Source organism: Entelurus aequoreus, linkage group LG02 (assembly GCF_033978785.1).
Source record: "Entelurus aequoreus isolate RoL-2023_Sb linkage group LG02, RoL_Eaeq_v1.1, whole genome shotgun sequence".
NCBI classification, from domain to species: domain Eukaryota; kingdom Metazoa; phylum Chordata; class Actinopteri; order Syngnathiformes; family Syngnathidae; genus Entelurus; species Entelurus aequoreus.
In genome coordinates this window covers 58644673-58659327 of record NC_084732.1, presented here as the reverse complement: position 1 = coordinate 58659327, position 14655 = coordinate 58644673, and positions in this window count along the sequence as shown.

Sequence of the window (14655 nt, the reverse complement as noted above, 5' to 3'; positions counted from 1 at the left end):
TGTCTCGGAGGGACAAAGTTTATTTTGACTGCTTTGCTACAACCACTTGCCAGTTGTCTTATCTAGGTTTTAAAAAAGTCTGTGAGCATGAAATCAGTGTGCCCGAAGATAAACACTCACTGACTCCTTTCCTTGCTTCAACAGCTTTGGTCTTGTCTGTCCTTTTCTAATTATGTCATCAACGTTAACATTTGATTTGCTTCCTCTTTGCTCTCCTTTTCTTCAAATACATGTTCCCTCAGAGAAAACTGCAATTATTGAAGAATAACTACACCAGTACCATATTGTACTGAGCAGTCAGACTGGAGACACAGTTTTTCTCGCTACATTCCAAACAAATCAATAAATAAGTGATGAATATAACGGTACGGTATAACCACGGTTTGGTACGTAACTTGGTTTTAAAGTCATGGTTTGATTTATTTTGGGTAGTGTAGGGGAACACATTACAAAACATAATACTGAAACAGCTAGCAGGTAATTCTCCAATGAAAACAATTCACAAAAAAAAACAACTTGAATGTCTTGAGGTGGATCTTTTTGGTACCCAGGAACCATTAAGTAGTGTTGCTAGGTTCTATTCAGTCACAAGTCTTTTTCTGAACTGTTTATTTCCAGACCAATTGGGCTACTGTGCAGCAAGGTGAGATCATACCACTGAAGACAGACACAAGCAAATAAAATTAAACTATGCAATGGAATTAATAGCTATACTTTATCAAAAAAAGATTTTGTTGAAGGGGAACTGCACTTTTTTGGGAATGATGCCTATTGTTCACAATCATTATGAATAACATGACTACCAATGGATTTTTTAGAGATGTCCGATAATGTTTTTTTTGCCGATATCCGATATTCCTATATTGTCCAACTCTTAATTACCGATACCGATATATACAGTTGTGGAATTAACACATTAATATGCCTAATTTTTTTTAACATGCCTCAAAACAGCAGCTTGGAATTTGGGACATGCTCTCCCTGAGAGAGCATTAGGAGGTTGAGGTGGGCGGGGTTGAGGTGTGTGTGTGTGTGGAGGGGGGGGGGGGGTAGCGGGGGGGTGTATATTGTAGCGTTCTGGAAGAGTTAGTGCTGCAAGGGGTTCTGGGTATTTGTTCTATTGTGTTTATGTTGTGTTACGGTGCGGATGTTCTCCCCAAATGTGTTTGTCATTCTTGTTTGGTGTGGGTTCACAGTGTGGCGCATATTTGTAACAGTGTTAAAGTTGTTTATATGACTACCCTCAGTGTGACCTGTATGGCTGTTGATCAAGTATGCCTTGCATTCACTTGTGAGTGTGTGAAAAGCCGTAGATAGTATGTGACTGGGCCGACACGCAAAGGCAGTGCCTTCAAGGTTTATTGGCGTTCGGTACTTCTTCCTACGTCTGTGTACACAGCAGCGTTTTAAAAAGTCTTGAATTTTACTTTTTGAAACCGATACAGATAATTTTGAAACCGATACCGATCATTTCCGATATTACATTTTAAAGCATTTATCGGCCGATAATATCAATAGTCCGATATTATCGGACATCCCTAATTTTTTTTAATGCATTCTGAATAATAAATAAATGTAAGTAAAAGTCCGCTTACAGCTGAGCCATTGGGAGCTCCACTATTCCACCCATAAAATCCAATAAATAACCATTCAAAAAGCGCCAACAATATTCTATTTACATTTCGTGACTTTAATATTAACCAAGTATTAGTGATATTGTTATTGTAAGCGCTAACGCAGACAAACTATTTATTGCGGCGCCGTGATCACTTCCTGTGTCCCTATGTTTACATCATTGAGTGGTCACTTCCTTGCTCGTTGTAAGTTTATTCTAGATCATAAATCATGCATCCCACCTGGAAAGTAGATGGCTGGTAAATATAATCTGACAAGTTGGGACACTTTGAATGACACGGTAAACACTTGTTGTCCCCACCCCGTTTCTTTGCCAGGATTATGAGACATTTTTTCTCTAAATGGGAATATACGAACATCTACCAGTCTGTATTCTAATGACAGCAGACATTGAACAGTAAGTGATGTTTTATTATGTTTTTTTCCTCTCATAAAGTCTGCAGTGAGCAGAAAATCAGTCATGGGGAAAAAAAATGCAAACGTTGTGATGCATTTTTTAAATTAATGCGCCGCATATGCTTAAAATAATCAAACTACGTAAATATGTAATATTATAAATGTGTTACTACATTACATATATACTTACATTATGTATATAAAACCCTAATGAAGGTGATTGGATTTTTTTATAAGGGCTCAATAGGCAGACTTGAATGGCTCCCATAGGCTACATTGTAAGCTGACTTTTGATCGAAATTATTTGGTATTTAGAATGCATTAAAAAAAATAATTGTTGTCACGTCTTTCATAATGATTATGAACGATTGGCAAAATTCCCAAAATAGTGCAGTTCCCCTTTAAAGAATTATCCGTTGGCTGTGTTTACAGACATGTTGAACTATTGGGTGTTCTAGACACCCTTCTACGCGGCCAAAACAGATGAAAACTTGGAAAAGCATCTACAACTTCTTTGTGTGTGGCTGGGTCAAGGAAATTGGTATCAAGACTCTACCGGATAAATCATGCATCGTTTTTGCTCAGGTAAGGTTGCATTTTATCATTTAACTTTGCGTCTTGTGAGGAGTTGATTCACTGTTTTTCATTTCCCCATTATGTTAACCAGTCATAAAGATTATCGGTGACACCATTGAAGACCTGGCTAGTTGTAGGAGAAGACAGAGAAGCGATCACAGCTCACTAACTGCATGGTCGGTTAAGTTGTTGTAGTTGCACACGAGTACGCACGGTTTACCCCATCTTTATCAAAATATAACTATAGATCTCAACATTGTGTTTGTGCTGAAGGCTTCATTATTGCTGCCTTTGTTAAAGCTTTGCTCATTTAGGTTTTGCTCACCTTTGCTTTATTTTATTACGACTCGCCGAGTTGGTACTTTGCAAAACACTTGAAGCAAAAATGCATTTAAGAACTCCAAAACAAGATAAAATACAAATATATTAAGCTAATAATTAAATGGGAAATACGACACATTAAAAGTATATCAAACAAACTTGTGCGTTTCTCGTCCCAGCTTCATAAAATCCAGCACTCTTTCGTCTCCTTGATTTCTTCTCGAGGAACTCTGAAAAAACGTGTATCTTTTTCACGATTTGAACGGTTCCAACAGTCCAACAGACAACGCAAACTCAGGGCATTTTTCTGTGAGATAGGCAAAATGCCGCCCAGAACGCTTTGACAACAGAAGCTCGCTTGGCCAACACTTCCAGCCACGCATTTTTAACGAACCGGACGCAGATGTGGGGAGACCATACTTGCCAACCCTCACGGTTTTACCGGGAGACTCCCGGAATTCAGCGCCTCTCCCGATAACCTCCCGGAAGAAATTTTCTCCCGATAAACTCCCGGAATTCAGCCGGAACTGGAGGCCACACCCCTCCAGCTCCATGCGGACCTGAGTGGGGACAGCGGCGACAGTTTGTTTTCACGTCCGCTTTCCCACGATATAAACAGTGTGCCTGCCCAATCACGTTATAACTGTAGAATGATCGAGGGCGAGTTCTTGGTTTCTTATGTGGGTTTATTGTTAGGCAGTTTCATTAACGTCCTCCCAGCGCGGAAACAACACACAACAACAGCAGTCACGTTTTCGTCTACCGTAAGCAGTTCGTCTGCCTTAAACAGCAATGTTGTGACACTCTTAAACAGCACAATACTGCCATCTACTGGATAGCCTCCGGAACACTGAAATTCAAGTATTTCTTTTATTTATATGTATAATAAAATAAATATATATAGCCAGAATTCACTGAAAGTCAAGTATTTCATATATATATATATATACATATATATATATATATATATATATATATATATATATATATATATATATATATATATATATATATATATATATATATATATATATATATATATATTATATATATATATATATATGAAATACTCGAGTTGGTGACTTCTAGCTGTAAATATACTCCTCCCCTCTTAACCACGCCCCCAACCACGCCCCACCCCCCACCCCCCAGCTCCCGGAATCGGAGGTCTCAAGGTTGGCAAGTATGGGGTAGACTACCTTTACTTTAGAATAATAAGACTCAAGTAAAAGTAAAAAGTAGTCATCAAAATATTTACTAGTGTAAGAATAAGACAGTATTCGCTGAAAAAACTACTCAAGTATTGAGTAACCTGTGAGTAACTTCTGATTTTTTGAGTAGCTATTTTTAATGGTTCTTGGAGTATAATTGTAGTTGAAGTGTGTATGTGTGTAAGCCATAAAAATCAAATACGTGTTTTTTGTAGTTAGAAGTTGAATTCTTGTAGGCTAAAATGTGAACATTTCTACTGACAGATGGCAGCACATGATATAAATGTTCTTTTTACTAGTTTTGAAAGTAATCATTGAAGATGTGTGCTGCCTTGTCTGACGTCATGTCACTTTTTGCAGTCAGTACGTTTCCATGCACTCAATTTGTTTGATTTCTCAAATAATTCAGTTTCTTCTATTTTCTCTTGGGGCAGCACGGTGGAACAGGGGTTAGTGCACGTGCCTCACAATACGAAGGTCCTGAGTAGTCCTGAGTTCAATCCCGGCCTCAGGATCTTTCTGTGTGGAGTTTGCATGTTCTCCCCATGACTGCGTGGGTTCCCTCCGGTTACCATACTTGCCAACCAAATTCGGGAGAATGGTTGTCCCGGGAGATTTTTGGGAGGGGCACTGAAATTCGGGAGTCTCCCGGGAAAATCAGGAGGGTTGGCAAGTACAAATACAGTAAAAGAAGAGAATGTTACAGGCCAATAAGTTAGGGCTCGTAACTTTCAAGCTCCGGATCTAACAGATAACTACACATTTCCACTGCTATTTTGTGTTGTTGGTAATGATTTAATGTGTTTAAATGACATTTGTGGTTATTTGGATCGTCAGAGACATACAAAAAGATCGCTATTTTAGTCAACAATTTTAGGAGGTTTGGGCTTACTAGTTGTCTCAAACAGCTGGGATGTGGTGGTGTCATGTCACATCATTGAATTGTCTTCTTTTTGGAACATTCTGACACTTGTTAATAAACAAGTAGGTTTCTTTTTTATCAAACCACCGGCCAGTGTTAATTTTGACAGCAGTTTTTGATGTAGTTTTAGTTATAGTCTTTTGACAATAATGTATTTTAGTTTGTCATATTTTGGTCATGTAAATTAATTTAGTTTTAGTTCTAGTTTTAGTCTACTAAATTCCTCAACATTTTAGTCAACTAAAATTACAGAAAATTGTGTCGACTAAAATATAAGTATGACAAACAATGCATTTTTTAAGTTGTCTTGAGAGCACTTTTATTAATTATTTATTTTTGCAGAGCATCTGAAAAACTAAATTTGCAACAAGACAGGCTGCAATCCATGAATATTTCAATAAGTACATTTCACACTAACTTTACTGTGTCTTATTGTTATAGCTGAAATTAAGCCTTTTTTCAAATGTTGATTAATATATGACCAGTGTTCTGAAAATGACTTTTAAAAAGTAATTAAACACAGATACTTGTTACTTTACCAAAAAACTAATTGAATTACTAACGGAATCACTTTTTAATAAATGTAATTAGTTACTAGTTAAAATAATTTATACGTTACCAAAAAATTGTTTTTATATCTGGCATATGCATTTGAGAGATGTAAGATATAAGAGCACATTGTGCAGAGTCTGTGCATTTAAAAGGTGGGCCTGTTGCCTAGTGACGTGTGATGTCATTGAGGGTTTGCACGCAGCTGTGTTTTTTAGCTTTAGCAGTTAGTAGCGCACTTTGTCAGGTTTGACGCCAGCTCTTTTGAATCTTTAATAATATCCTAATAAAGATATTAAATGTGCTTCGATGGCTGTCATATCTTCTTTTCTACAAAGGGAGCATATTTTTTAGTTGGCAAGTTGGCTGTCTGTCTATCTGTGCCCCTATGAGGTGGCGACTTGTGCAGGGTGTACCCCGCCTTCTGAGCAAGTGCAGCTGGGATAGGCTCCAGCACCCCCGCAGCCCTAAAAGGGACAAGCGGTAGAAAATGGATGGATGGAAGTTTGTCACTTCAATCACTGACTTGTTGTTCAATATTCCCATTGTGTATGTGTGTGTATGTTGTTGTCTGCTGTGTCAGTGTGATGGTGTCTCTTCCTATTTGTTATCAAGTTAATTTTAGTGGGTGCTACTTGTTGCTTTCTCTAGTAAAAAGACATTTCCAGCATTGAACTTACATGTAATTATCCCAGCTGTTAGTCGTGCATGTAGTTATGACACGGTCTTGTTGTCGGCATACAATCACATCCAAAATAGCGTGCCATGTTACATCAAGCTATCGCTAACGGCGTTGTAACGGACCTAAAAGTAAGTAATTAGATTACTAGTAAAAGTAACCGCGTTACTAACACCGTTATTATTTACTATTGTTATATACACTGTATGTGACTAAAATGTTCACATTAAAAAACAAACTAGTTTTATTCTAGATTGGCGGGCAAGCTCGCCTATGGGTACAACAAAAATAATGGTAGAGTAAGCAGTCTTGCTCCTTCTCTACTGTCTTTAATAGTGAAGTGAATTAATTAACTCATATTATGTTTTGCTTATGGTGAAGGTTTATATTCAACTTGGAGAAGGCGAACCACCAAGTTTTAATAAATAGTGGTATTTCAGTTTGAGCACATAAGATAAGGCCCCTTAGTTTGACATTCGCAGGTGGATTGGATCACTTATCGTAGGAAAGAGGCCCTAATTGGGACTTCGGAATGCAAAAGTGATAGCCCTATCCTTGAGAAGAGACTACATGTGTAGCTCAAAGCCAACATTTAAGTTATGACTTAAAGCAGTTGTTTTTCAGACACTTACACACAAACATCTCCTTTAATGGTCAGGGTGTGCTGTCCTGACTTAGCACACACCCAGAGACAGAAAGGAGGAATATAAAAACTGATGGTTTGGCTCCTCCAAGTTAAAAGTGCCTAATTTTTTTTTACTTGACCTCGTCCAGGAACTGCAGTCCTGTATAATGACGCTCGCTTGTAATAAAGGAGTTTGCATGTCCTCCCCGTGACTGCGTGGGTTCCCTCCGGGTACTCCGGCTTCCTCCCACCTCCAAAGACATGCACCTGGGGATAGGTTGATTGGCAACACTAAATTGGCCCTAGTGTGTGAATGTGAGTGTGAATGTCGTCTGTCTATCTGTGTTGGCCCTGCGATGAGGTGGCGACTTGTCCAGGGTGTACCCCGCCTTCCGCCCGATTGTAGCTGAGATAGGCTCCAGCGGCCCCCGCGTCCTCGAAGGGAATAAGCGGTAGAAAATGGATGGATGGATGGATGTAATAAAGCAACTTTTAGTTCAGTAAAGCGTCTCCGACGTCTCTTTTGATCTAGCCGCACTGCCGTGTCACCCTTCTGTCCGGACGAGGATGAGAAGACCAGAAATACACATCAATAGTAACAGTAATTCAGTACAGTATGAGTCATTTGGAAATATTATTTCACGCCTACCTACACTACCGTTCAAAAGTTTGGGGTCATCCAAACAATTTTGTGGAATAGCCTTCATTTCTAAGAACAAGAATAGACTGTCGAATTTCAGATGAAAGTTCTCTTTTTCTCGCCATTTTGAGCGTTTAATTGACCCCACAAATGTGATGCTCCAGAAACTCAATCTGCTCAAATGAAGGTCAGTTTTGTAGCTTTTGTAACAAGCTAAACTGTTTTCAGATGTGTGAACATGATTGCACAAGGGTTTTCTAATCATCAATTAGCCGTCTGAGCCAATGAGCAAACACATTGTACCATTAGAACACTGGAGTGATAGTTGCTGGAAATGGGCCTCTATACACCTATGTAGATATTGCACCAAAAACCAGACATTTGCAGCTAGAATAGTCATTTACCACATTAGCAATGTATAGAGTGTATTTCTTTAAAGTTAAGACTAGTTTAAAGTTATTTTCATTAAAAAGTACAGTGCTTTTGCTTCAAAAATAAAAACATTTCAATGTGACCCCAAACTTTTGAACGGTAGTGTACATGTTGCGTAGATGTCCTGATGATTAGCCTGCAGATGGCTCTTCAAGTTGGTTGTATTTTTACTGGAGCGAATCAAGCCACAGGGTTTACGTATCTTGTTGTCTACCTTGCAATGGTAAAAGTGGTCCATATGTCTTCTCTATCTTCCAATACAGTAGGGATGTAATGATATAAGAATTTCATATCACGATTATTGTGACAAAAATGATCACGGTTGTCATTGTAGTATTTAGGGATGTGCTCAAAAAGCCTTTTAAACATAACTAAAATAGACACACTGTTAGAAAAGCCACTAATGTGCTTGTCTTGCGTTTCTCTATGCTTCACTTAAGTATTTTAGTTTTAGTGTTATATCTGTTTTAATAGCTAAACTTTTATTGTTGTACTGTAAATATTGGTTTGTACTGTAGCACGTTAAGATTTACTTAAATGAAAAATGTGTAAAAAATAATATCTATTCTAATTATGTATCACTTCTGGCAGACGTGTCTATCTCTGTCCTACTCGGTTTAGTGGTACTTGAACGCACCACAAAAACACTCATAACTCATAATTCTGTTCTAAGAGAGCACAGCTTGTAGGTTCAATGTGCTAACTGAATAGCTTAGCTGCTCAGGTAATATTGTGTTTATATAACTTTAGATTGGGGTATGTTGCTTTTAACAGGGAAAGGCATATGTCTCTTGTTTTCATGTTAGCATTTAAGCTAGCGAGCTGGCACCAGTCAATCCGCCGTAAAGTTATCAAAGTGCAGTTATCAATCTCCGTTTCTTACATCATTTTAATTTAAAATTGTAATACTAACCGTTTTTCCGCCGTCATCGTTACATCCCTAAAATATAGTATTTTTCTCTGATGCAAAGTCCATTCAGTGTCTTAGTAGTTGTAGCTTTGATTGGATTCCTGCTGTGAGGCTTCGTTTTGATTGGTGAAATGGAGCCCAACGTCACGAAAGTTGGATTGGAATGGCAAATCAGAGTCATTGCCTGCCGGAAAAAGGTTGCTGAATGAATTTGTCTTTGCAAGTCTTACTCAATAGATTATAAAATAATTACAATACAAATAAATGTAACGATCGGAATACAACTCAATTTAACGGAGTAAAAGTAGTGTTTCTTCTACACAAAAATATTTCGAATACATTAAAACAACTTGACAAATACATTTTTTTCAAAAAGTTACTTAAGTAAATATAATGGAGTAAGTGGTTTTTACTCCCCAGCCCTGGCTGGATGTGACGTGAGATGAATACAACCTATGGGGCAGAACGGAAATTAATTATGTTTATGTTCTTCAGTTTCCTAGTACAAAGTAAGCAAATCCAAGCACACATGCAGACAGACATGAACGTACAGGTTTTGTTCTGTAGGGAAATGGCAGCAGCAGAACAAAATGTTTGCTCAAATATATCCATGAAGTTTGCTGAGATTGACTGACTGATTGACTCAAGGTAAATCCTTAGTACTGTAACTTCTTGAATACAGTAACATTAACACTTTATTGTGCTATTCTTACTCTGACTATATGTTTTGAAAGGATCATATTATGCTTTTTAATCTACATCTAAAACACTGGTCTACACAAACTTTACCAAATTTTTCTTAACTAAAGCAGAAAAAAATCACTGGATTACATTTAAGAATGAATATGCCTTATTATTATTCAAGATTGTTCAGATGATTGTATACTAAGCACGTACATAACATTATCTTGCTACCATTCACTTTGTACCAAAATTGACAGGAACTCTGTTGGCTGCAGTGGTTGTGACCCCAAGATGCAGGAAACAGGAGATCGATGCGCAGGTACGAGGATTTTAATATATTTAAACAGAGAAGGAAGCAGTCGTGCATGTAAACAGTTCTCAACATGATCAATCCTCTAGCACTGAGGAACAGGCGAGACAGGCACAAATAGCAGCCTGCTGATTAACACCAGATGTGGTCAGGCTGCTGATCAGCAGCAGGTGAGGCGAAACAGCGCTCATGGAGACAAGCAGGAAATTGAACCAAAATAAGAGCACTGACAGGAAATAAACACCAACCCGGGAAAACACAACCCAACGTGAATGTGACAGATCGTCACAAAAATAATTCTGATGGTACACTAACATTCAAAGAGTAACATGAATTTTAATGATTTCTCTTTAGTTTTGTTGACACAATATTCACTTTGGTTTGTTAATTTTTTCCATTGAATGTTGTTAAAAAATGATATTCCATTTGATAGGGCTGTAAATCTTTGGGGACCACACAATTTGATTTGATTAAATTCTTGGCTATAACGATTCCATTCAGAATCGATTCTCGATTCAAAATCTATACTTTTTTTTTATAACATTGGATGCCAGTTCTATGATTAACTACATTCCTCCATAAAATACACAACTTTGATCAATTTCTATATTACTTAAAAGAAAACTGGTTTGTTGAATATAATGCTTCCCAAACAAGTAATAAAGTCAAACACAAATAAGGCAACAATAGAAGTATCCAACATTTCTCTTTTCTAAAATAAATCTGTACAGCAAATATGAACATCTACATCAACAATATGATGTAGTACAGATTGAAAAAAATAATATATTTTTTAATCGATATTTTTATTTTTAATTGGTTAAGAATCGTTACAAATAAGCATTGGCGTTGTTAGGCCTTAAAATGTTCTTAAGCCCCCCTAAATAATTTGGTGTTAAAAATGTTTTTTTTTTTTTGTTTTTTTTTTTTTTTTTACAAATACATGCCGACATATTCATTATAAAGTGGCCCGAATATGAGTTTAAATAAATAATCATAAAACCTGTCATTATTCACTCAGTTTCCCCTCACTTCATAGTGTAAGGTAGAGAGCCCCTTTAGTGCTTCGGTATCCAATCCATTCCACTTGTTCATATAGAAAATACCCACATCACTCAAAATCCAGTCCGCATTTTCTCTGCGACCTTGCTTGCGGTCTGGCAGGTGTATGAAGCACATTAGCACACAGCACTGCAGAACAAGAACCTTGTGTCTGCAATTGTAAATAATTTAGTTTTTAAGTTTTGTGTTTCTTGTAGAATCTATATAAAGTAATATACATTTGCCTATTGTTAAAATAATGAAAACAACATCATTAAATATATTTGTTTTGTTGTATTGTTACATTAATAGCTGTTGTATTATTATAGGGTGGCTTGTTGAACATTTCATAGGATTTTCAGAGGGTGGAAAAACCAAGATATTTAATATAAAATGTAAAATGAATAAATACATAAAAAGAAAAAGAAAAAAAATGGTTTAAAGCCATCGTCCCGGGGACGACGGGACTACTTTAATCTCAAGCCCTGGAAGTTACATTTTATTGTTTGCATTATTTGTTTCAGCATTGCACTTTGAAGATGGTCCCTCAGCTCTTTGACAGCTTTGGCTCTTTTTCAGATCAGCAGACTAAGTCTTTCTTATTTACAGTATGTATAAATGTTTCTCATTTCTATTCAGACTTCCTTATATATTTAATTTCCTTAACGGCTTGCCATAATATATATATAAATATATTATATACAAGCCAAATTATCCCGATCCAGATATTACTTTAATTCAAGTAATTAAGTAATATTTCCAGGGCTTGAATTTACAACCATTTTAGTCACATATGTGCCCAAAATGTAATATGTGCAACTTCAAAATATTTGGGAACAAACAATTATTGTATTGTGAGCGAAAGTTGTGGCATTAGCCTCTATGTTGTGAATTAAAGGCCTACTAAAACCCACTACTACCGACCACGCAGTCTGATAGTTTATATATCAATGATGAAACCTTAACATTGCAACACATGCCAATACGGCCGGGTTAACTTATAAAGTGCAATTTTAAATTTCCCGGGAAACTTCCGGCTGAAAACGTTTTGGTATGATGTTTGCGCGTGACGTCACGGGTTGAAGCAGATATTTTGGAATAGCACGGTGGCCAGCTAAAGTCGTCTGTTTTCACCACATAATTCCACAGTATTCTGGACATCTGTGTTGGTAAATCTTTTGCAATTTGTTCAATTACCAATGGAGACTGCAAAGAAGAAAGCTGTAGGTGGGATCGGTGTATTAGCGGCTGGCTACAGCAACACAACCAGGACTTTGAGTTGGATAGCAGACGCGCTACCGTGAGTACAGCTTCGGCTTCCAAACATTTGATCGCTTGCCCGTACGTGCATGCATGTCACGTACGTAACTTTGGGGAAATATATGTTTCTTGCCGACTCTGATGGCGGCCGGGGTGTCGTCGAAAGCTACAACGCCGTCCGCTGCCGCGCCGCTGTCCTCACCTGTCTGGGTTGACTTCCTCCGTCTCCGGGCCGCCGACCGCAACGATCATCGTGGTGAAGTCCTTTGTCGCGCCGTTGATCGCTGGAATGCAGGTGACCACGGGTGTTGATGAGCAGATGAGGGCTGGTGTAGGTGGAGAGCTAATGTTTTTAGCATAGCTCTGTCGAGGTCCCGTAGCTAAGTTAGCTTCAATGGCATCGTTAGCAACAGCATTGCTAGGCTTCGCCAGGCGGCACAGCATTAACCGTGTGGTTACAGGTCCAGGGTTTGGTAGTATTGTTGATCTTCTGTCTATCCTTCCAGTCAGGGACTTATTTCTTCTGTTTCCAAATGCAGTTAAGCACGATGCTATCATGTTAGCTCCGTAGCTAAAGTGCTTCGCCGATGTATTGTCGTGGAGGTAAAAGTCACTGTGAATGTCCATTTCGCGTTCTCGACTCTCATTTTCAAGAGAATATAGTATCCGCGGTGGTTTAAAATACAAATCCGTGATCAACAATAGAAAAAGGAGAGAGTGTGGAATCCAATGAGCCCTTGTACCTAAGTTACGGTCAGAGCAAAAAAAGATACATCCTGCACTGCACTCTAATTCTTCACTCTCACTTTCCTCATCCACGAATCTTTCATCCTGGCTCAAATTAATGGGGTAATCGTTGCTTTCTCGGTCAGAATCGCTCTCGCTGCTGGTGTAAACAATGTGCAAATGTGAGGAGCCCTTCAACATGTGACGTCACGCTACTTCCGGTACAGGCAAGGCTTTTTTTTATCAGCGACCAAAAGTTGCGAACTTTATCGTCGATGTTCTCTACTAAATCCTTTCAGCAAAAATATGGCAATATCGCGAAATGATCAAGTATGACACATAGAATGTATCTGCTATCCCCGTTTAAATAAGAAAATTTCATTTCAGTAGGCCTTTAATAACATAGACGCTAATGCCATGACTTTCATTGTGTTTCAGTGTATCTTGAAGGATCATGCAAGTAATTGTTTCTTGTTGATGCTGTAAACAAAAGGTCACTGTGCAAACCCATGTTTGTTGTTGTACTGAACACAGATTGAAACTAAACCGATTGAAATAATAATAACAATGAATAATTTCAAAGTCTTTGTTAGCTGTTTGTGAAGTTTTGTGCTCGTGCGCTACGTTCGTTTGCATCCTGCATCTCCTGGGGGCTAAGCCCCCCCTGTCCTTAAGAGCTAGTGACGCCCCTGCAAATAAGAATTGCAATTAATCTGAAAATCAATCTTTTTTTTGACACCCCTACCATTTGTACTGAAAAACACTGACGGTTTTGGTCTGACACACTTTACGAAGATGTTTGACTGCACTTTTTTCTTTTCCTTTCACACCATTAATCAAAGAGATGTTTTGGTTGTGAGACTCTTGTTACAGATGAAAAGTTGTGCTTTTGCAAGTCAAGTTAGGAAAATAAAGTTAGTTTTTAAATTGAGAGGATTTATTAGGATGAGAAGGAGACGGCGAAGAAGAGCAAAGTAGAAAAATAATAGGAAGAATATCAAGAAGGAGAAGCTGAACGAGGATAAAAGGAGAAGAATGAGAAGAAAAAGGAGGACCAAGGAAGAGAAAAAAGCAGAATACAAACAATGAGGGGAAAAGAAGGGATGAGAAGGGAGATGTTAATGAGAAAAAGGAAAAAAATGAGAAGAAAGCAAAAGAATGAGGAGAAAAAGGATAAATACAAGTATAAGTATGAGGACTGTGTCTTCATTCACAAATCAAGCACTTAGGCCTCACTTAATGGGGTGAGTGTATCTGCAGTCTGGATTGGAGAATACAAGAATAAGAGAAATGTGCATAATTTTAAGCGCGTAGAAAAACTTAGTGCATCCGGAGCGTACTTACATTTTTCCACATTTTGTTATGATACAGCCAAAACGGAATGCATTTATTTTTGTCCTCAAAACTCTATACACAATTCCCCGTAATGACAACGTGAATGTTTTAGAGCTTTTTGAAATCCATCCATCCATTTTCCACTGCTTGTCTCTTTAGGGGTCGCGGGGGGTGCTGGAGCCTATCCCAGCTGCATTCGGGTGGAGGGCGGGGTACACCTTGGACAAGTCGCCACCTCATTACAGGGCCAACACAGATAGACAACATTCACACTCACACACTAGGGCCAATTTAGTGTTGCCAATCAACCTATCCCCAGGTGCATGTCTTTGGAGGTGGACCGTGGGAGGAAGCCGGAGTACCCGGAGGGAACCCCAACAGTCACAGGGAGAACATGCAAACT